Source organism: Triticum urartu, chromosome 2, assembly GCF_003073215.2.
Source record: "Triticum urartu cultivar G1812 chromosome 2, Tu2.1, whole genome shotgun sequence".
In the NCBI taxonomy this organism is placed as follows: Eukaryota; Viridiplantae; Streptophyta; class Magnoliopsida; order Poales; family Poaceae; genus Triticum; species Triticum urartu.
In genome coordinates, this window is record NC_053023.1 from 717213736 (window position 1) to 717237898 (window position 24163).

The 24163-nt window shown below is 47.4% G+C and overlaps 2 pseudogenes; both read right to left on the reverse strand.

Moving 5' to 3' along the window:
• Positions 1 to 731: 731 nt before the first annotated feature.
• On the reverse strand, positions 732 to 873 carry LOC125541892 (annotated as a pseudogene).
• An 18181-nt stretch (positions 874 to 19054) lies between these two features.
• LOC125540082 lies at positions 19055 to 23332 on the reverse strand (annotated as a pseudogene).
• Between the last annotated feature and the right edge of the window lie 831 nt (positions 23333 to 24163).

Below are 24163 nucleotides of genomic sequence, written 5' to 3' on the forward strand. Positions count from 1 at the left end.
CACTTTATTGACACCAAACGCCTGTTTGCTTGAACTCAACGGAGCCGATGATAGGGGGTAGAGACCACGTCTACACCTTCCGTGGAGGAGGGTTTTCCTCGTTCCCTGTTCCTTAACGAAAAAGAAACGTGGGTGAACTTCAAGAAAGGTATTGTTGTCAGTGGACAAACGATGAGCTGAAATAAGATTTTTTGTGGCATCGGGTACATGCAATATATTTCTGAGATGAAGATCACGAGTAGGGGTTCGAACAGTGGATTGACCAATATGACTAATTTCCATACCTTCTCCGTTTGCGGTGTGGACTTGCTCGTCGCCGTGGTACTTGTTGCAGACGGTCAGCTTGTCGAGCTCGCTGGTGATGTGATCTGTGGCCCCCGTGTCAAGGTACCAGTTTGTGTCCACTCCATAGGACGAGTTGGTGGCTGATCCTGCACTCTTTTCGTTCTTGGTGAAGGAGATGTCAAAGCGTTGGTAGCACTCGACGGCGGTGTGGTTTGGTTTCTTGCAGATCTGGCAGACGACCTCAGGAAGATCGTTGCCTCCTCCATTGCCGTTGCCACGGCCTCCATTGCCGCGGCCACGGCCTCCATTGCCGCGGCCACCTCCTCCGTTTCCACGACCACCATTGCCACGGCCGCCTCCGCGACCATAGCCACCATGGCCATGGGACACGGCGTTGGCCGAGGACTGAGAGGACTGGTTTCCTCCTTCAAACATGGCAAGACGCTTTTCAAAACCGATCAGCTGGGAATAAAGTTCAGCTACCTTGATGGGCTCGGTTCTTGCAGCGCAGATGGACGAGACGAACGAGATGTAGTCAAAGTCGAGTCCAGCGAGGATGTAGGAGACCATGTCATCATCGTCGAGCGGCTTCCCTGCTGAAGCCATCTCGTCGTCTAGCGCCTTCATGCGCCCGATGTATTCAGCGATGGTCGCGGTGCCCTTTTTGGTGGTGGAGAGGGCGATCCGCGTGTTGACGATGTTGGCCTGCACTTGGGCGAGAGACATCTCCCTGATCGCGGTCCATGCCGCGGCGGCCTTGGTGCAGTGGGCGACTTGGATCATCACAGGAGCAGAGATTGAATTGAAGATAAAACTCAACACCTGGGAGTCTTGCGCCAGAGCGATGTGATGCGCCGGATTTGGCACATCGGTGGGCTTGCCGTCCTTATCAGCAAGCTTGGCCTCCGGGAACAGATGATCGGGGTTGAGGTGGTCGATCAGTTGGGCTCCGCGGATGGTGGCTAAGGCCTGCGCGCGCCAAACGAGATAGTTGCCGCGGTGAAGCTTGTCAGCAATGGGGATGAGGGCGTATGGGGCGGCGGCGGCGGTGCTGGAGCTAGCCATGACTACTAGGTTGGATGCGGTAGAGGAATTAGGCTCTCAATACCATGAAAGTTTGCGTGGAAGCGTATGCCTTTGGGCAGGGACGCGTACGTGTTTATATAGCCAGGGATAAGAATGACCACATCCCCCGTCCCCCGTGCCGCTCCTGTGAGCGGCCCGGGTGGAACCCTAGATCGCCGCCGCCGCTCCCTTCCTTCGCCTTCCTTCTCCCTCGCCGCCGCCAGGGGACGCCGCCGGGCAAAGCCCGCGCGTGCGCCGGCGGCGGCGGGGCTCCCTCCCTCCTCGCGAGGCTCCTGGGCGGCGCGGGATGGCCGGCCCTCACGGCGGCGCTCGGCTCGGCGGCAGGTCGTGTCGCCGGCGGATCTGCGGGGCTCCCCTTTGGTGGCGCTGCGGCGATGGCGGCGGCGTGGTCTGCGCGGGGCGGCGAGGCGCGGGCTCTTCCTCCTCCCGATCTGATGGCGCCGCGGTGGCGTCGGCGCTCGGGCGTGCGGCGGGGTCCGCGAGGGTGGTCGGCGCGCGACGTCTCCCTCCCCGATCTGATGGCTCCACGGTGGCGCCAGTGCTCGGGCGGCGGTTGGCTTCGGCAAGCGGTGGCGGGCGCTGGGATCTCGGCGGCGCTCCGGCGTGTGCAGGCGGCGGCGGTCCCTGTGCGCGGTCGGCAGCTCCGTCTCTGACCCGGACGGCGCGGGGGATGGCGGCGGCCCGGCGTGGCCGGCGATCTGGATGCGGTGGTGCCGGTGGCTCGCTGATTGCCGGTACTCCAGGGTCTGCCTGGTGGTGCTGGTGGTGACGGCGGCCCGTGCACGAGAGTTGGATTCCTTCGAACTGATCTGGGTGAAAACTTGCCTTCGGCTTCTGCTAAGGCCGGCGGTGGCGGCGCTATCTGCGTCGTTCCCTTCTTGAAGGCATCGCCGTGGAGAAGTTCAAGGCCACTCTCTGCTACCTCTGGGGGAAACCCTAGATCGGATGATCGGATGACGGCGGCGCTCTGGTGTCGTTCCTCCCTTGGGGGCGTCATTTTTTGAGGTACACACGTGATCGAGGGACCAGTGGACGGATTCTTTGGTGGAGCGGTGCTTCATCCTACACACTGATGGCGACGGATCTTGACGGCGTGGCGCAGTGCAGATTCGGAGTTCGCTGTGGGAGGATGGACTCGCGCAGGAGGACGACGCTGTCGGGCGTCGTGGTGGCGTCGATGGCAGAAAGACCTGGCACAGTACATGCAACAGTACAGCTCTGAAGATGCATTTGTGGCAGGTGGCTGCGGCGGCCTCATACCCGGCAGGCGTCCTGGTTGAGGAGTGCGCCGGACTGGTAGGTGCCCCATACCCGGCAGGCGTCCTGGTTGGGACCTCAGGTCTTAGATGTTTAGGTTTGGCTGCGATGTCTGTTTGGTATTAGGCCCAGACTATCTGCGCCCCTTCATCATTTGGATAGGTGTAGCGACAGATGTTGCTTAGACGGTGACTTTAGTCTTGCTGTTGTATGGCTTTATAAGGTTTTGTGATAATAATTAATAAAGTGGCTGTATGCATCGACCAGATGCAGAGGCCTGGGTCATCCTCCTTTTCTAAAAAAAAGTTAGGTTATGAATTGATCCTCAAGAAAACCTATACAAGATCTGAGGATAAACCCTAACAACCTAACTATCAAATTACAACAAACACACACACGATCTAACCCTATCTACGGATGAGTACGGTTTATACAATACCGTATACCCAAAGTACCATACTTTCTAACACCAGCTACTTATTCAGCCCAGCGCAAGCCTAGCCAGTAGCCAACCGGACCACTACGACCCTGTAGCTGTTCTCCCGGCTCGTGGCTGCTCCTGCCGCCATCGTCTCACCACGAAGTAGAGCATGAACCATGGTCGTATGCAGTCATGATCTGGTCCCGAGGGAGGTCCATGACGAGAGCAGGAGGCAAGAAAAAACTTAAAACTTGTTGATTCTAGAGATGAGTCTACGGAGAAAGACAAGAGGATCAAGAACCTTCTCTATGCCGGAGTAGAGGCTTCCGAGCCGGCAACGAATTGAAACTGAAGCATAGCCAGAACCGCCAGTTCGGGGGCGCAGCCATGGTGGACGGTGCGAGATGGGGGGTCGGAAACGGAGCCATGGATGGCACCTCGAGATCGAAAACGAGGCCATGGCCGGCGGCTCAGCCATGGTGGACGGCGCGAGCTCGGGGACGGAAACAGGCCATGGCCTGTACTAGAGAGATGATCGGGAGTTCGGGACTCGGGAGTAGTGGGTGTGACCTGTGTTCACCACCGTGCGGTCTGCCGCTGCCGGGTCGGTGAGGCGTGACTGGCGCACAGGTCGCCATGGTCATGGGGGTGGAGGAGGAGGACTGGAGGCGCTGCTCGGTGGTGCGCAGCATGGGGCATGGGGCCGGATTGATGGGGACGGCATCCGCGTGTTCGTGGGCGCGCTCGGCGTTGTCACCGCCGTGTTGCTGCTGGTGTCTCTGTCATAGCGGGCGTGTCGCCGCAGTACAAGGCTGCACCGCGTGCCAACAGCCTACCATGTTAAAAGTCCAGCCGCATCTAGGTCCCCTTTCTATTTCTCTTGCAGTCTTGCTATGTTATCTTAGCTAAGAATCCAGTTAGCTAGCTGATGGAGCCTTATCATTAGCCTTATCTACAACCATAAAACGTACAGTTCTTCCTGACCTGGTCTCAAAGACACTCAATATATTTGGGTGGATAGGTTCCAGAGATTGAAAATATTGCATTGCTACAATGGTGAATAAATTGTACATGCTGAAGTGTTAAGTGCAATCTCTTGAAGCAAGTATTACGTGTTCTAGATGCCATCCACACATCTATAAAAATATTTTCATTTGGTTGAACTTTTGGGCGACGTATAATTCTTGGACAAATAAAACTGCAAGACCAGGGAAAAAATGCTGTAAATTTTAGATTTTTTTATTTTGAGATTTCTGTTGACAGCTAAATTAGTAGTGAAATGAGGTCTGTAGCAAACGTATTCAGTCTATATAGAATGATTTTTTGCTGAGGACGATCATATCAATTCTCTTGAGTTCATGTCCAGATATTTGGCAGCTGCAAAATATCATATTCAATATTTATTGAAAGATGCTATCTTCATTGTTAATGTTGGAGCTGAAAAATATACTTCGCAAGTACCAAAATAAATATGTTTTGTCATCTATTACTGACTTTTTGACTCATGTAAGAAAAAAAAAGTCTGCAATGCGTTGCCTATGATACAAGACATTTGTAGCTTAAAAAAAACTGGGTCAACAGAAGTATTTCATCATCCAAAATATCCATGTGACTTGCTCCCCCCGTTCCTAAATATTTGTCTTTCTAGAGATTTCAACAAGTGACTACATATGGAGCAAAATGAGTGAATTTACACTCTAAAATATGTCTATTTACATCTGTATATGATAGTCATTTGAAATCTCTAAAAAGACAAATATTTAGGAACAGAGGGAATATTAAACATCAAACATTTCCTTCAACACATCATATCTTTGTCAAACAGTAGAGATTTTTTATTTATTTTTTGCAGTTTCTCATTCCATGGTGCAAATAAGTTTTTTCGTGCCTTCGAGAGTTGTATCGGTAGTGGACGGTAAGGGGCATGTTGAGGGCATGGCCGAAATCGAGACCCTAGGTGGTGGTGGTGTCCGAAGGACTATGGAGAGGGATGGCAGGTGTCGATCAGGTATACTCGGCCATGGCCATGTTATGTTAGTAAAGCAATCATTGATTATTCATTCATCGTGCTAACCACAAGCCAAATAATAGATGCATTTTAGCCGGTTCAAAAATCCGGTCCGACTGAAAACACAATTATTATTCATGTTGGAAAATAATTGACAAGGGTGATAAGCAAAACCATCATTTGTGTATTAGGCCATACTTATTGGTCTAGGAAAGTGCGATGAATTTTTTACTGTTGCAACGCACATACATGTTTATACTATTATAGCAAGTGCTCACAAAACTTGTCAGTTTGAAATTGATCACGTCCGTCTAGGTGGACAACGCAACAACCATGGACGATGACATTGAAGATGAGAAATGGCAATACAAACAGGTCGCTAAGAGCGCACGAGGATACCTTTTCTCCCGGTGCAACGCACGGGCACTTTTACTAGAAGCAACAATATTGGATTTAACATGATTATTGTTACTACTAGAAGATGAATCTTTCTTGTTCTTGTTGCTAGATTTTACTTATGGCATGTAAGTAGACAAGAGTAAACGTTTGGCAATGTAAGAAGATTTTTTCTTATGAAGATCATCATTGATTGCCTTTTAGAACCCGTGCTCTTGCTCAAGTATAACACCCTCGATGCGACTATAGCTCCCACGTGTCGAGGCACGACTTAGAGACATAATCGCATTGAAGGCATATGTCGCAAGTTAGGCAATCTTCACAACATCCCATGTAATATGAATAATAAAGGGGAGATAATAATAGTTGGCTTACACTTGCCACGTCAATCAAGTACATAAATAACATTACATCATCCAAACACTCATGGCCCGACTACGGCGCCATAATAAAAGAGAACCCAACAAGCGACAACGGTCCCGTTCACCCCCAACTGGGCACCACTACTGATCATCGGGAAAGGAAACATAGTAACGTTGTGAGTCTTCGTCAAACTCCCACTTGAGCTCATACGCGTCACCTGGAGCGGAATCATCGGGCCCTGCATCTGGTGTAATAGTAATCTGTGAGCCACAGGGGCTCAGCAATCTCGCACCCTCGTGATCAAGACTATTTAAGCTTATAGGTAAGGCAAGGTAAATATATGTGGAGCTGCAGCGAGCGACTAGCATATATGGTGGCTAACTTATTCGCAAAAGAGAGCGAGAAGAGAAGGCAAAGCACGAGCGAGAAACTAGAGAGCAACCTGCGCAAACATTACTCCAACACCGTGTCCACTTCCCGGACTCCGCCGAGAAGAGGCCATCACGGTAACACACTCAGTTGATTCATTTTAATTAAGTTAAGGTTCAAGTTATCTACAACCGGACATTAACAAATTCCCATCTGCCCATAACCGCGGGCACGGCTTTCGAAAGTTCAATCCCTGCAGGGGAGTCCCAACTTAGCCCATGACAAGCTCTCACGGTCAACGAAGGAATAGAACTCCTCCCAAGACGTTCCGATCAGACTCGGTATCTCGGTAATTCAAGACACTTCGACAGGTTAAAACAAGACCAGCAACACCGCCCGAATGTGCCGACAAATCCCGATAGGAGCTGCACATATCTCTTTCTCAGGGCACACTCGGATGAGCCAGACGTCGGGTAGGCCAGCCCAGAGTTGCCCCTGGTAGCCCCGGACATCGCTCGGTTGGACCAACACTCAGAGGAGCACTGGCCCGGGGGGGTAAAATAAGATGACCCTTGAGTATGCAGAACCCAAGGGAAAGAAAAGGCTAGGTGGCGAATGGTAAAACCAAGGTTGGGCATTGCTGGAAAAGCTTTAATCAAGGCGAAATATCAAGGGGTTCCCATTATAACCCAACCGCGTAAGGAACGCAAAATCCGGGAACATAACACCGATATGACGGAAACTAGGGCGGCAAGAGTGGAACAAAACACTAGGCGAGAGGCCGAGCCTTCCACCCTTTACCAAGTATATAGATGCATTTAAGATAACATAACAATATAATGATATCCCAACAATTAAATAAAAGATGTTCCAACAGGGAACGGCCTCCAATCTTCACCTGCAACTAACAACGCTATAAGAGGGGCTGAGCAAAGCGGTAACATAGCCAATCAACGGTTTGCTAGGACAATGGTGGGTTAGAGGTTTGACATGGCAATTTGGGAGGCTTGCAAGCAAGTGGTAGGCATCGTAGCAATGGCAAAGCAAAAGAGCGGGCAAACTAGCATAGCAAAGATAGTAGTGATTTCGAGGGTATGATCATCTTGCCTGCACAGTTGTCAGAGTTGACTGGATCCTCAAAAGCAAACTCAACGGGCTCCTCGTTAGCGAACTCGTCTCCCGGCTCTACCCAAACAAGACAAACAAGCAACAAGGACACAATCAACCACGTGCAAGGACCAAGCGATATGATGCAATGATGATATGCTATGCGGGATGCAAAATGCAAGATATGACAGGAAATGCATGAACTTGGCCTCAACTTGGAAAACCAAGTGTGCCACTGGAAAGATGAGATGAAATCGCTTGAAAACGATATAAAGAACGCCGGAATCGGAGTTACGGTTTGGAAATGGCAAGCGATTCAAAAATGACACCGGTCTGCGATTTACAGCAATTAGCCATCTAAATGCAAAGAGATGAACATGCTACAGCACCCAAACATGACAACAAAATACATGGCAGAGATGCACACAAGATGCTTAACAAAAATCTAGCACTAAGCTACGGCCAATTCATCCTTTAGCAGGTTCAAAAGCATGGCAAAAATGCATATGACAAACAGATCTCAGACTTAGTGAAATTAACACTTGTCTGGAATTTCAGATCAGGTAGCCCTCTTCGGAGCAACAAAACTATAGGCTACAGGGCCTGAACATGGCAAAGTAAAACATGGCATGCAGCTACTCAAAGAGCTTAACAAAAGTCCCTTAGTGACCTTGAGCCAAAGAGGATCAGAAAATACAATTGCAAGCACGTGAACATAGAAAAAACATAATCAGTTTTCAGACTTAGTAAAAAACTGACACATGCTGAAATATAACTCAAGTAGGCATGTTTACGAGCTCGATGCACTCACTACGGTGCAAGTCATGGCAAGACAAGCATACATCCATCAAGAAGGCACAAAATTCAAGCTAGACATGGCAAGAACAATAACATAGCATGCATGGATCAACTACAACATCATCGGCAAAATTGCAAACAAGTTGACAATCTGCCCAGATTCACAAAGTAGCAAAAGTAGAGCTCGATTGACTCAAGCTAGAGTGCTCCATAATTACAAACAAAGACATGGATGGATAGAGCACTACAATATTAACAAAACTTCCTTACTGATCATCCTCAAAAGAGGCACAGATCACTAGAAAACAACAAGAACATATGGCAACATGAGATAAACAGCTCCAGGACTTAGTGAAATTACTAAGTCCCTGAAAACAGAATTAGCAAGTGCGCCACTTTGCAAACTTGCACAAGTCACCACACACATCACAAAAATACATGGGTTGCACCTCTGGAAAGATGACAAAACCCTTAACAAAACATATGTAGAACTCACGGGCATATCATGCACACATTAATCATGGCAAAAATGACAAAAAGCTAAACGGAGTAGCAGATCTGACAATTAACTCAAGTAGCCCTCTTCTAACAGCATTTCAGGCATCAATATGAACTCAATTGAAAATGATGCAATGGAATGAAATGATGTACTCTCTGAGATGAACATTTTGATATGCTATATGCATGAATCGGAGCTACGGATGCAAAGTTACGGAGCCACGAACATGGGCATATGAACTAAAAATTCTGAGGACTTGGGAAAAATTCAACCTCCGGATCTGGATCTAGGGTTTGGTGGCACGCAAAACGAGGCAAACTCCGGCGAGCACTGTTCACGGCCGGAGCGGGACGTCGCCAGAGGAGGTCGGGGAGGCGGCTGCCGGGGCGGCTCCGGCCGGCGCGGTGGCGGCGACGGGGCGCAGAGGCGGCGGCGGCGGCGGGCGGAGGCGGCGGCGCGGTGCGGAGGCGGCGGCGGCGGCGCGTGGAGGCGGCGGCGGCGGCGCGGCGCGGAGGCGGCGGCGGCGGTGCGGCACGGAGGCGGCGGCGGTGGCGCGTGGAGGCGGCGGCGGCGGCGCGTGGTGGCTTCGGGCCTCGGGGGCCGGCTGCGGGCCTCCCGGGCCGGTGCGGTGGGCGGCGGCGCAGGGCCACGTGGCGGCGCGCGATAGGGCGCGGGCGGCGGCGGCGGTTTTGTCCGGCCCGGACGGACAATGTCCGGCGCGGCGCGGAGGATTTCTAGGGTTTCGGGGGAGAAGAAGACCTGGATCTCGGGGGGTGTTTAAATAGGCATAGAGGGAGTTAGGAGAGTCCAAATGAGGTGCGGTTTTCAGCCACGCGATCGTGATCGAACGCTCTAGAATATGGAGCAGAGTTAGGTGGGTTTTGGGACAAATTGGAGGGGTGTTGGGCTGCAACACACACGAGGCCTTTTCGGTCCCTCGGTTAACCGTTGGAGTATCAAACGAAGTCCAAATGATACGAAACTTGACAGGCGGTCTAGCGGTAGTAAACCAAGGCCGCTTGGCAAGTCTCGGTCCAATCCGGAAACGTTCAATCCCCACACACGAAAGAAAGCTAGAAATGACCACCAGAGGAGAACGGAGCGCCGGAATGCAAAACGGACAACGGAGAAAATGCTCGAATGCATGAGACGAACACGTATGCAAATGCAATGCACATGATGACATGATATGAGATGCATGACAACGATAACAACACACGGAGACAAAGACCCGAACCCAAGAAAAATAAATATAACTTAACGCCGGAAACGGCAAGAGTTGGAGTACAAATAGGGAAAGTTACATCCTGGGTGTTACATCAAGGTTGAGCTTTTCAAAGCGTAGCTTCTCATGAATCTTCAAAAGCTCTCGATGATCTTTCAAGATAGTTTCATGAGCTGACTTAAGAGTGTTTAGTTCTTTAGTTAGACGCTCAATCTCCTTCTTATCATCGTCATTCGTTTTATCTTGATTAGCATGATTAATAGCAAGTTCATCATAGCTTTCATCACTAGAGTTGTCAACAAGTACATCATCACCTAGCAAATCATCTTCATCACTATTGAAATCAACATACTCGGGGTGTGATATCTTTGGGCCTTTAGCCATGAAGCATCTTCCAATTCCTTCATTTGGTGAGTCAAATATTTCATAGCAGTTGGTCGACACAAGTGCTAGACCGGCAACACCTTCATTTTGAGTATATTTGGAGTCAGAGTGATAACTTCTCTCGGAGTGATGGTCGGAGTCGGAGCCAGATACCCATTCACCAACGTGAGCTTGATGTCTTCGTTTTGTGTAGCTCCTTGATGACTTGTCATTCCTTTCCGAATCCTTGCTTCTGCGAGAGTTTCTTCGTTCATAACGATTATCTCTACTCCTTCTCTCTCTTGGAGGTGATTCTTCTCTTCTACTTATCCTTTTAGGTGAGTCTTCTCTTCTTTTGTAGGGAGCCGTACACTCATTTGAGTAGTGTCCGGGTCTTCCACAATTGTAGCAATTACGCTCACGACTAGAAGATCTTTTGTCATTGTAGGACCTTGACTTGGAACTTCTTTCCTTACTTCTACTCTTGTAGAACGTGTTGAAATTCTTCACCATTAGGCTCAATTCCTCATTGAAGGCTTGTTTCTCACTTGATGATGTATGAGCATCACATGAGGCTTTGTAAGCACACTTGACTTGTTGTGAAGCTCTTCTTTATCCTTGAGTGACATCTCATGAGCAACAATTCTTTCAATGACTTCCATTGGCTTGAGATCTTTGTAGTTGGGCATCATTTGAATCAATGTGCACATGGTATCATATTTTCAATCCAAGGCTCTTAGGATCTTCTTGATGATGAATCTATCAGCCATCTCTTCACTTCCTAAGCCGGCAATCTCATTTGTGATGAGAGCAAACCTAGAGTACATTTCAGCGACACCTTCACCATCCTTCATTTTGAACGTGTCAAGCTGACTTTGAAGCACATCTAATTTGGATTCCTTGACGGAGTCTGTACCTTCGTGCATATCAATCAAAGTATTCCAAATTTCCTTTGCATTCTCAAGACGGCTGGACTATTTCTTCCTATGATAACATTAACTTTAAAATAACCATAGAACATAGCACACATGTTCTAAAAGAATTACTATCTTTTTTGGGGGATGGGGGGCACTACGAACAGGGATACTTGCATTGATTTGGTGAACTACAGTCTAACTTACAAGATGTTTGTGTATATTAGGCTGAAGGATGATACAATTCTTTATCCAGAAGAACAGGTGCTTACAGTTATTATTATTGTTTCTTGTAGGACCTATAGCTTCGAGGAGGGGTTTCAGTACAAAGAGAAAATACTGGTAAAGGGACAACTGACCTTCCTGTTATTATTATTTCTTGTATAAAATCTATACCGCACGGTCGACCTCGTCTTGTCAGGGACATGGCAGTCGGTTTTGGGCCCTCGCTGGCGAGGAGTCTGAGGACTCCGACGAGGAAGAGATCCGGGACGGAGACAGTTTCGGGGCGGGTGAGTACTCCCCAACGCCCAGTGATCACATCTGCGAGGCATTGCGGATTGGATACTCCGAGGAGGAGGCGGCTAGACTAGTTGAGGAGATCGTTCCGGTGACTGATCAAGCTTGGGATGGACTGGGCAAGGCGGACGCGGTCGAGGTACTCCGGCGGGTTGTGCATCGACGAACAGCACCGTCGGCGATTCGTCCTTGGAGAGGACCTCTACCTAAGGTACGTCTCCCATCTCTTACCCTTGGCGATTTTTTAGGCTCGTGGAAGGTAGTCAAAGTTCGCCGGAATAAGAACCGGCCAGTGGCGGTGCCGCCGCCGGTCTTGGATCACGGTGAGATCCGGGCGGTCAGGAACGCTCGTTTGAAACTTTTGCTGGGCTAGGATGGGCCGCTTTTGGAGGAGGTGGGCTTGGGCGCAAGAGACCCTGGACATGTGGCCCAGGAAGCGCACCAAGTTCCCACCGAGACGGGCCTATCGGGGTACGTGGTACGGGACTCGGGAATAGGAGCGGTTCTCGATCATGTACGACGCTATCCTAGGATCGCTAAACATGGCTTTCCTAAGCTAGGTATCGGTCGAGCGACTCGCGTGACGCTGCCAGCAGCGATCTCCGCCGGGCATCCATCATTCGGCGCGGACGGCATGGTTGGTCGGGGGGCCGGACCACCACCAAAAACTGATCCCCCGCCGCCGCAAGGTGCTCATCCGCCCAGGCCGCCGGTCCGTGATGCGAGGGCCGCGGCGAACCCTAATGGCTCGGGCCGGGGGCGCTACGCGGGTGCGGGACATGATGGTGCCCAGTCTCGTTGGCAGTGGGGTGATGACGGCTATCACGCATATGGGGACGGACTGCATCGGGGTTCTTCTTCAACCGGAGGAGGCCGTGGCTATGCATGGCAGAACGACGGCGGTGGCGACCGCGATTTCTATGGGCCTCCGGGAGGTTTCATGGAGGGGCCAGCTGGTCCTACTTACCGTCCACGCGGCAATTATCGATATAACCGGGGCGGGAGGGGAGGTGGCAGACGACCGCCCCCGCCTCGGCCTCCACCACCTCCGGCCCAGACGACAGAGGTGCAGAAGGCACCGACGACGGTGCTTCGGGAAGCGATGACTAAGCCAGCGCTACCGGCTGCTGCCATGGAGGCAGTTACGGCGTTGGCGACGGTACAGGTGCTCGTGGCTAAGCAGACGGCAACTAAGCAGCGGGATTTGGTTTCTGATAAGAGTTCTGACAAGGACACCGGTGAACGTAAGGGTGCGGACAAACGCGACGGGGAAAAATTATCCAAGTGGGCACTCAAGAAGAAAAAATTACCGTGTTACAGATGCGGTGAGCCAAGACATTTTGTGGCAGAGTGCACTACTGAGCTATGTGACTATTGTAATAGATCGCAGCATGCGTCTGCTGACTGCCCACTTCTTTCTGGCCCCAAACCGGTAGTCAACATTTATGGGGTCTGTTGTCAAGAGTTAATGTTTTTGGAGTCACCGGAAGTGGCACCTATGGCGCACGTGATGGAGAGTTGCTTTCCCGCAGTCATCAAGGTTACTAATGGGGTTTTGACAGAGGCTCAGATTGTAAGACAGTTGCGGGACTTGGTGCCAGGTGATCATCAGTGGGATCTTGTTAAGTTGGAGGACCAAACTTACAAGGTTGATTTTCCCACTAAGGAGGACCAGTTGCATGTTCTCAAGTATGGCTTGTGCAGAGTACAGAGTTCAAATATTGTCATTGCTTTTGATGAGTGGAAAGAGAAGGAGCCTGAGGTATACCGTTAGAGAAGGTATGGGTGCGCTTCTTTGGGGCACCGTGCAAATATATTAATCATTTTTTGGTTGCTTGGAGCTTGGGCTCGCTTATTGGCAAGACGGAGCAGGTTGACATGCCTTTCACTCGTGCTCACGGAGCGGCGATACTACTTGTCAGCGTGGTTAGTTTGCAGCACGTGCCAGATGTAGTCAAGTGGACACATGTCGGGATTACATACGTGCTTGAGATTGAGATTGAGGATACACCAGTGCCGCAGGAGGGAGATGATCTCCAGGATATGGATACGACTGAGGGTGATGGAGGAACCCCCGGGAATCAGGACAAGGGGACTGAGAGTCGTCCGCGGGACTTGGCGAAGGGGCCGGAGTCACAGTCGGAGAAGGCGACAACTGCCAAGGAGGCATCATCCACGACACCGGTTAACACGCTCCGGTTTGGTTCTTTTGGGGCTCGGTCTGCACCTAGTCGGTTATGGAGTAACCGAGTTGAGTCGGATGATCCAGAGGAGCGCGAGTTACCACCAGTGTTGCCTCATACTGCTAGTTCGCCTACTGTACTTGAGTCCCACAGGCTTGATCCCGAGATTCAGGATTCGCAGGGTTGCGGTCTCCCGTTGGCGAGTGGGGTGGGTGGTGGGCAGGAGGTTACCATTCCCAGCCCGATTACGACTATATCAGGTCAGCTGGGGGAGGGGCGCGGGCTGGAGGTCCGCCCTACTTTCTCACCGCGGTGCAGTTCTAGACAGCCTGGTTCGGTGCACAGGCAGGAGGCCAGCACTGTTCCCTCGCCGACATCGTCTCTGCGCTCCTTCATCGGTTTGGGAGGGAGAGGGGCTATGGAGCAGGTGGCTCCACGGTCAGTTTCTCCCACCATTTTGGCAGGAGTGGCTCACGAAGCCGCGCCTATCCCTTCTTCACCAGCAACTAGGGATGGGCATCTCTGTGGGGAGCACTCACCTAGGGAGAGGACTACAGAGGAGCTCATTTCCTTTGGCGGGATCCCGGATCCGGTAGCGTCTAGCAGGCGTGTCAGCAACCGGATCCAGGAACAACCTGATGCTACTGACCTGCAGTTAGCGCGCGCCAAGAGGGCGGCCATGCTTCGAGATGTTGAGGCAACTACAGGTATGTCTTTTAATACAAGTTGTTCAATTATGCATTTCTCTTAGCATGAAATTATTGATAAAGCAAATAACTTAGGAATAGCTTTGGGTTCAAATGATAAGGAGGTAGCGAAATCTGTTAACGATCTTTTGGATTTAGAAGCAGAATGGGCCTCGGAAATAATTAGAAACCTTGCATCACTTAAACCTATGAATGAGGATGACATGAACAACTTAGGAATTGTAGCCCTTGAGAACATTTGCAATAATCTTTTACCTAGTGATGATGCCGAGGATGAGGAGGGATCCGACATTATGGACACTGCAGAGACTCTAGTGACAGAGGTCACTGTCTCGTGTCCTGTTGAGCATACGGTTCCAGAGGGTGCTAGGGAGAAGCCTAAGCGATCCTGGAAATGAAAAATATATCCTACTTCTGCGGTTCGTAGAAGCGCTAGGGTTAAGCTGAAGAAAAAATTCCATGATGACTTATGAAAGGAATCTTTTGGAATGGCAGAGGTCTAGCTGACTTGGCTAAACAAAGGTTCTTGGCGGAAACAACGGTAGGGCAACAATTAGATTTTATTGCACTTTTGGAAACACGACGAAATAATTTTACTTCACAATTTCTTGGAACTTTATCCGGAGGAGTTGATTTCGATTGGCACGTCTTACCTCCTAGAGGAAGATCTGGTGGGATCTTACTAGGGGTTCGATGTGAAACACTTGAGGTCCTTAACGTGGTTCGGGGAGATTTTACGGTTAAGTTTCGGGTGAGATCAAAATTGGATGGGTTCCGATGGTCTCTTGTGGCTGTGTATGGAGCAGCACAACCTGAACTTAAACCAGATTTCTTGGCTGACTTGGTGCGGATTTGTGGAGATGAGGATCTACCAATCCTAGTCGGTGGTGATTTCAATATAATTCGGAGGAGAGATGAAAAGAACAATGACAATTTTGATGGTCGGTGGGCTATGATGTTTAATATGATTATTGAGAGTCTTAATTTGAGAGAAATTGAACTCACCGGTAGACAATTTACTTGGGCCAACTCATTGCCCACTCCAACTTATGAGAAGTTGGATAGGGTACTTGCTAGTGTGGAATGGGAACAAAGATATCCTTTGGTGTCGGTCCATGCGATGCAAAGAGCGATCTCGGACCATACACCATTTCTTGTAGATTCAGGAGAGGCTACGCATATTGCAAACAAGAATGCTTTCTCTTTCGAACTTGGTTGGTTCGAGAAAGAAAACTTTTTGGAGATTATTGCACGCGAATGGGCCATTCCTGTTAGTGGAAGCACTAGTCTTGAGAGGTGGCAAAATAAGATCCAACATTTGAGACCGTTCTTACGAGGTTGGGCCAGAAATGAGAGTGGGATTTACAAACAAGAAAAAGAGCGACTTACTCGTTTGATCGAAGCTTTGGATTTAAAAGCTGAAACTAATCTGCTTACGGTAAATGAGCAAAGTTCCAAGTCTGAAGCTGAGCAAGGCTTACGAGCTCTTCTTAGAGAGGAGGAGCTCAAATGGGCACTACGTTCCAAAGTGCTTAAAGTTGTCCAAGGGGATGACAATACACAATTTTTCCATATGATTGCGAATGGCAAACATAGGAAGAAGAAAATCATTCAGCTTGAACAAGACGAGGGGACAATTTTGGGGCATGAGAACCTGAAAGCTTATATCTCTAACTATTATAAACAACTGTTTGGTCATCCGAAAGCTAGTACGGTGACCCTAAACAAAAATGTGATTGGAGATATCCCTCAGCTCCAGGTAGAAGAGAACGATATTTTAGCTGCACCGTTTACTGAGAAGGAGATTTTGGATGCAATCTCACAAATGAAATCGAGTAAAGCACCGGGACCAGATGGGTTTCCAGCTGAATTCTATAAGAAATGTTGGCACATAATTAAAGATGATCTTATGCCTATGTTTCATGATTTTTTTAACGGTCATTTAGAGTTGTTTCATCTTAACTTTGGTATGATTATGTTATTGCCAAAGAAAGAAGAGGCAGTTCGGATTGAACAGTTCAGGCCAATTTGCCTTCTTAACGTGAGTTTAAAAATCTTCACAAAGGTAGGGACCAATAGATTGACACAGATCGCGCATTCAGTCGTACAACCGAGCCAAACAGCGTTCATGCCAGGGCGACATATACTGGAAGGGGTGGTCGTTTTGCATGAAACGTTACATGAAATCCATTCGAAGAAACTTGATGGGGTTATCTTCAAAGTGGATTTTGAGAAGGCGTATGATAAAGTAAAGTGGTCCTTCCTACAACAGGCAATGCGCATGAAAGGATTTAGCGAGGTCTAGCGGAACCAAGTGGGTTCTCAAGTCCAGAAGGGTAGTGTCCGAATCAAGGTTAATGATGATATCGGTCATTATTTTCAGACACACAAGGGTTTGAGACAAGGAGATTATATGTCTCCTCTCCTGTTTAATATAGTGGCCGATATGTTAGCCATTCTCATTGGCAGGGCCAAACATCATGGGCAAGTGGAGGGGTTAGTTCCTCATCTGGTTGATGGAGGAGTATCCATTCTACAGTATGCTGACGACACTATCTTATTTATGGATCACGACATTGCTAAGGCACATAATATGAAACTTATTTTATGCCTATTCGAACAGTTGTCTGGCTTAAAGATAAACTTCCACAAAAGTGAATTGTTCTGCTTTGGGAAGGCCAAAGACGAACAAGATACATATAGACAATTGTTTGGATGTGAATTGGGTTCTTTACCTTTTAGCTATTTGGGTATATCGATCCATCACCGTAAGTTATCTAATAAAGAATGGAAATGTATCAAAGATCAAATAGAGAAAAAGCTGAGCTGCTGGAAGGGTAAGCTCATGTCTTATGGAGGTCGGCTAGTGCTGATTAACTCAGTACTGACTAGTATGCCGATGCTCCTACTATCGTTCTTCAAAATTCCAAAAGGGGTACGGAAACGACTTGATTTCTTCAGATCTCGATTCTTCTTGCAGTCAGATGAGGCCAAGAGGAAATACCGTCTCGCACGATGGGACATTCTTTGTCGACCAAAAGACCAGGGTGGGCTCGGTATTGAGAACTTAGAGATCAAGAACAAATGCCTTATGAGCAAATGGCTCTACCGATTACAGACTGAGCCGGAGGGCATGTGGGCACAGATTTTGCGTAATAAATACCTACAGTCGAAAACACTAGCTCAGGTTACCATGAGACCAACCGACTCGCCATTCTGGAAAGGGCTCATGAGAGTGAAGGACTTGTTCTTTCGTAGGGTCAAATTCCTAGTTGGCAATGGGATGTCAACAAGGTTTTGGGAGGATACATGGTTAGGAGACACGCCCTTGGCCATCCAGTATCCCACCCTGTATAACATTGTGCAACGTAAGGAGGATTACGTTGGCACCGTTCTACATACGAGTCCTTTGAATATCCAATTCAGACGAGCGTTAGTTGGTGAGCGTTGGAGTGCATGGATGCACTTGGTTCGGAGATTGATAGATGTTCAACTCTCCGACCAACCAGATTCGACGCAATGGAAACTAGCTAGGAATGGAGTTTTTACGGTAAAATCTTTTTATATGGATCTGGTTAATTCTGGCCCAATCCCGAGATCGTTGCATATTTGGAAGATTAAGGTTCCTTTGCGAATTAAAATCTTTATATGGTTTGTCCACAAACAAGTAATTCTTACAAAGGACAACTTAATCAAGAGGAGATGGGTAGGTAGTCCACGATGTTGTTTTTGTGATCATGATGAAACAATACAACATTTATTTCTTGAGTGCCCACTCGCCAAATTATTGTGGAGATCGATTCATATAGCCTTTAACATCACTCCTCCAGTTGACATTACAACATTGTTTGGAACGTGGTTAACTGGGGTTGAACATACTACGGCGGCCCGTATTCGGATCGGAATATGTGCGCTTTTGTGGGCTATATGGAATTGCAGGAACGATTTGATATTTAACAGGCAAAACAATTTATCTTTCTTGTAGGTCATCTTCAGAGCTACTGCTTGGATCCGTACGTGGTCCTTACTCACTCCTATGGAATCCAGGGAGCCGTTGGTTACTGGGTGCATCCATTGGGAGATGGTAGCACAGACTTTATTCAACCGGTTCGGATGGCGGTCGCATAACAGGATAGGAGTCTAGGGAGCTTATCCTTCTTTTTGCCATTCCGGTTATGTTTGTCGGCATGAACTTTGTTTCGGTTTTCTTTTCGCTCCACTTGCGAGCTGTAATACTTTGACGACTTTGTGTTACTTTGCGAACTTTTAATAAGATGGCTGCATGCATCCTTATGATGCAGAGGCCGGGGGTATACCTCCATTTCCAAAAAAAAAAATATCCTCCAGATAAAAGTCTTCGAATAGTGGCATGATGGTATGCTAGCATGAACCTCCAGAATTTACTGTATATGTAAAGGGTCTGCATGTTGACTAGCAGACAGTTCTAACTTTCCAAGAGAAGTGTAAGGAAGCTCCTTACTGCCCAATGATAGCTTGTACTCTGGTATATTCTCAACAAGAAATGGTAAACTGGATACTACAGAACAATCTGGAAAAAAATTACAGAACTTGGAAATTATGTGTACAAAATAAAACCAAACAAAACCGATTGTCTATATTACATACCCAAATGAATTCCAGGAAGTTCCTGGATGTATATTTACACATAGAAGTACATATATGACTAGCAGTTTTCCCTGGGACAGCCTACAGCTTGAGGATTATAGTCCTCCCGTGCGGATGGCAAAATGAGAACGCAACACTGGCCCAAAATGCCAACACGAATGAGGCAGCCGTGACTATGTATAGGACTGGGTCACTAGGCACCTCTCCCACATCTTCCTCTACCACGGGATCTGGACCGGGAGCGCACATGTTCCCCTGAGTAATATTGTGAAGGTCAGTGTTGGCTACGTAGCTGTCCATGCTGAATGAGCCAAGCTGACCAGAGTTTGGTATACATCCCGACAAGTTGTTGTATGCCACAGAGAACACCCCCAAAGAAGATAACTGGGTTAACTGCCAAGGTATCGGTCCACTCAACTTATTGTGGGAGAGGTCCAAGCTTTCTATATCCTTCAGACTGCCAAAGGTTGTTGGGATTGGTCCAACAAATAAATTGTATGACAGATTAAGGGATTTGACATGGTTAAGATTTCCTAGCTCCCAAGGAATTTCTCCATCCAACATGTTTGCAGATAGGTCGATGCCAGACACTGAAACAAAGAAACTGCGGCCGTATGTGTAGAAATTCCCTTTGGTAGCAAAAGTGAAGTACATTAATTCATAGGAAGTAGTGTAGTCGTCCGACACCCACGTAATCTCATTTGCTGGCTGAAAAAATTGATCATTTGTGTCACCTTTAAAAGAGATATTACCGATACAAGCTGGCAGAGAACCTGAAAGCTTGTTATGGGACAAATCTATTATCCTCAGGTACATGAGTCTGCACAGGTTTGGAGTGATCTGCCCTTCAAACTTATTTCCACCCAGTGAAAGTAGCCTAATGTTTTCAAGGTAACCTACCCAATTGACGTTGCCCATGAACTGATTGTGTCTGACATCCAAAGCAATTAGACTTGATGTGTTGAAAAGGGGAAAAGAGATATCGCCAGATAATGAGTTCCCAGTAAGGTTAAGAAAATTCAGCACTATGAAGCAACTGTTTGGTACAGACCCTGTAAGGTTGTTGCGCGACAGATCTAAAAGGTGAATTTCTGTGAAGCCACAAATGTGTTGGTCAATTTTGCCGGTTATACGGTTGCCAGCAAGATTCAGGACTCTCAAATAAGACATATTCCAAAATGACACATTGAGTTCGCCAGACAGCTGGTTATCATGCAAATCAATGACTCTTACTAACTTTCCTGCCAGATCATGAGGCAATGTCCCTTTAAATTTGTTACCATCCAAGCGCAATTCATATATATTGGACAGATTATTCATCCCACCAAAAATCGGACCACCAAGCTTGTTGTTTGAGACCTTCAAGACGGATAGCTCCGGATAATTAGTAAAAACACAAGCTGGAACCTCCCAGAAAGTTTGTTGTTTGATAGGTCTAAATATCCGATGGAGCTGATCTCGCACATTGACGTTGGTATGTGCCCAAACAAGTCATTAATAGAAAAATCTAGATCATACAAAACTGGAAACATTGAGCTAAGGTTGGCCGGCAGCTGTCCCGTGACACGGTTCATGTGTATGTCGATATGGCTGAGAGAAGATTGGGCATGCCATATTGGGTCCAGGGATCCAGTTAGCAAGTTATTCCTAAGATTTAGATCCTGTAGTGTCGCTTCCTTTGTAAATAACCAATTTGGCATGCTACCTGATAAGTTATTGTTGGACAAATCAAGCACCTTTAAGTGACGCTGTGTGCCTAAAAATTCTGGTCTTGAAATAATGTTCTTGTCAAGATCACAACCACAGAGCAATAACTGTTTCAACTGGAACGGAGGTGTCCATCCAGGAATATTGACGTCAATAACTAGTTTAGCATTGCCTGAAAGATCTATCTCTTCAAGTTTTGTGAGGTTTCCAAGCCAAACGAAAGCAAGTCTACCACTCAGATTGTTTTGGGAGAACCGAAGACTCTTAAGCGACAATGAAAGGTCCGAAGATGGATTTATTGGAAATGGTCCTTCAAAATAATTAGTTGAGAGATTTAACTGTTCAATATGTGGAAGCGAAAACAAGAATGTTGGGATGTTTCCGATGAATTGGTTGGAACTCAGATACAACTCTCGTAGGCTCTGTAGACTTTCAAATGCTGTGAATATAGGAAGATCCTGTAAGAATTAGAAATGCTGGCAGCATGTTTTTAGTAATATACGTGGAAAATACTCAATATGTACCTTGTCCAGTCGGAAGAGCTCCACTCAAATTATTATATGAGAGATCTAGGGACTTCAGATGAGGAAGTGCAAATAATGACGCGGGGAAAGATCCACTGAATTGGTTCTTACGCAATTTCAAGTTCCTGATGCTTTTAAAGGCTGTGATGCATGGAAGTAGCATAATGTTTACAGGTAGCACAAACTCAAGTATAAACATGGAATCTCTTTTCAAATAGTTAACTAGTTTTTTTACCTGTAACTGGGAGATTTCCACTGAGGTTATTATAGCTGAGATCTAACACTTCAAGTAAAATTGGTCCAGAGGATGAACTGATTGGAATATGCCCACCGAAGTTATTTATGGAGAGATCTAGGATCTTTAGATGAGGAAGTGAGAATAATGATTCCGGTAGGCTTCCGTTGAAGTTACTCCAGGACATATTCAATATTCGCAAGTTCCTAAGATTTTTAACAGCTGCAAAATGTGGAGGGACATATGAGAATGAACCTCTACCTTACTACTAATACCATAAGCAGTAAAATTTTGTACCTGCGTCCGGAAGACCTCCGGTCATTCTGTTACCACTGAGAGTTAAGACTTCCAGTGAGACAATTTCTCCTATAAATTCCGGGAAACCCACTTCCCACATAGTGTCACTGAGGTTGAGATAACGAAGCTTGGCTAGTCCAACAAACCCTGCAGGTGTTTTTGTTTGTGCATATATGAGAATAAGAAGCGACTACACACACAAAGTGTTATAAGAGAATTTGGAGCACGTGCGTACCTTCCGAGCTTAGTGAACACTGATAGTTGTAAGATAGATCTAGGCACTGAAGCTCATGGAATGCAGAAAACACTGTAAAGTTTAAATACCAACGATCGTCTACATCCATCGTGAAATATACAGAGGAAAGGTCGAGGTGAGACACTCGCTGTGTTATATTGTTGCATTTCACACGCTCCCACGAGCAGCAGTCATCACCATCCTTCCCCCATGAATCAAGCGCAATCGGGGAATGCGCTCTTATCAGAGAAGACCGGATGTCCAGCAGAGCAGCTCTCTCCTCCACGAAGCAGCCAGAGGACAAGGTAAGCATGGAGTGCAACAAGAGAAACAGCGTCAAAGACAATGATCCCCATGGCAACCAGCTACCCATATCTGATAATAAGTTTTTTCCTCTCCTGTCTGTGCTCATATAAACTAGCGTTGGGCTGTAGTGGATAGACCTTGAGAGAAGAATGGTGAGCAGTCTTAACACTCTGCTGCAGATTCCTAACTTGGTAGTATCAATTACTGCTAGGGATATGCAATGCAAGCCCAACTTGGCGGCGCACATGGTGAGTTTACTTGGACCAAGACTTCAGACTTTGAAAATATATTGTCATGCACTGACAGGTGGATGGCGAATTAGTCACAGACGTCTAGACTTTTGCGGTTCCGCACACACAAAAGGAAAAGATGACTCGACTTTTGCAGTTCTGACAACACCAGATCGAAATTCCAGAAACGACATCAGCAAGATGTGCTTGGAAATAGCAGCCGAGAAGAGACTGGTCGAGCATGAATACGACTTACACGAGCAGTGCTCCGTATGGCAGCTCGGCGCCATTTCGACACCGCGGCCATGGCCCAGCCGAAACCCTTGCGCCGTCGTCCACATCACGCCAGAGCCGCCACCTAGCCTCCCGCGGCCGCAGCCGGCGTCCCGGGCGGGGACTGAGGAAGGCGTGCGAGGACTAGGCCCTGGGCAAAGATGTGTGCTCGGTGCTCTTCCCGGATTTCGTCACTTGCAGGTGCGTCCGGTCGCCGCCGTCGGCGACGACGGCCGGGAGGGACCCTCGCTCGCCGGGTCAGTAACAGGGCCGGCTAACTCACCTCCCCGGGCCTGCTATGGCAAATCGTAGTTGTTGGGCTGCTTCCGCCACTAGGACCCCGCCTTCTGACTTTTGCTGAGCTGTAGCGCTGCCTCGGCCCATATAACTGATACAACCCTTTGCTTTTTCCCCCTTTTTTCTTCTATACCTTCCTATAATCAATATACTACCTCCGTTCCCGTGAATAAGGCGTATTTAGTTTTGTTAAGACAATACTTTTACCAAAAATTACTCGATTAATATATTTGATTTATGTGATACAAAATCACTATCATAACAAAGTACTTTTAAATACGAATCTAGTGACACACAATTCTATATCATACTCTCTCCATTCCATATTATAGTACGTATAGATCTTTTTTTGAAAAGTCAAACTTTGATAAATTTTATAGAGAAAACTGTTTATATGTACAATGTCAAGTATATAAAATAGAGAAAAGTATGTTTTTGGTCCCTCAAGTTCTCTAAAAGTATATACTTGGTCCCATAAGATTTTTTTTTTGGTATATATTTGGTCCTGCAAGTCTCAAAACCGGATAAGTTTGGTCCAAAACCAGATTTTGAGCACGTTGATTGGGGTTTGACCGGGTTTGGCCACGTTGACCAGATTTGACTGATGAACAATAAATTCAAGAAAAATAGGAAACAAATTCAAAAAATCTGAAATTTTGTGACAACCAATATGCTTGTCAGAATCAACATGCTTTTAAATTTACTGGTCATCATTCAAACCTGGTCAACGTGGTCAAACCCAGTCAATGTGCTTAAAATCTAGTTTTGGACCAAACTTATCTGGTTTTGAGACTTGAAGGACCAAATGTATACCAAAAAACCTTAAGGGACCAAGTCTATACTTTTGGGGAACTTGAGGGACCAAAAACATACTTTTCTCTATAAAATATGAAACTACATCTTATGATAAATCTAATGATATATGTTTGGCAT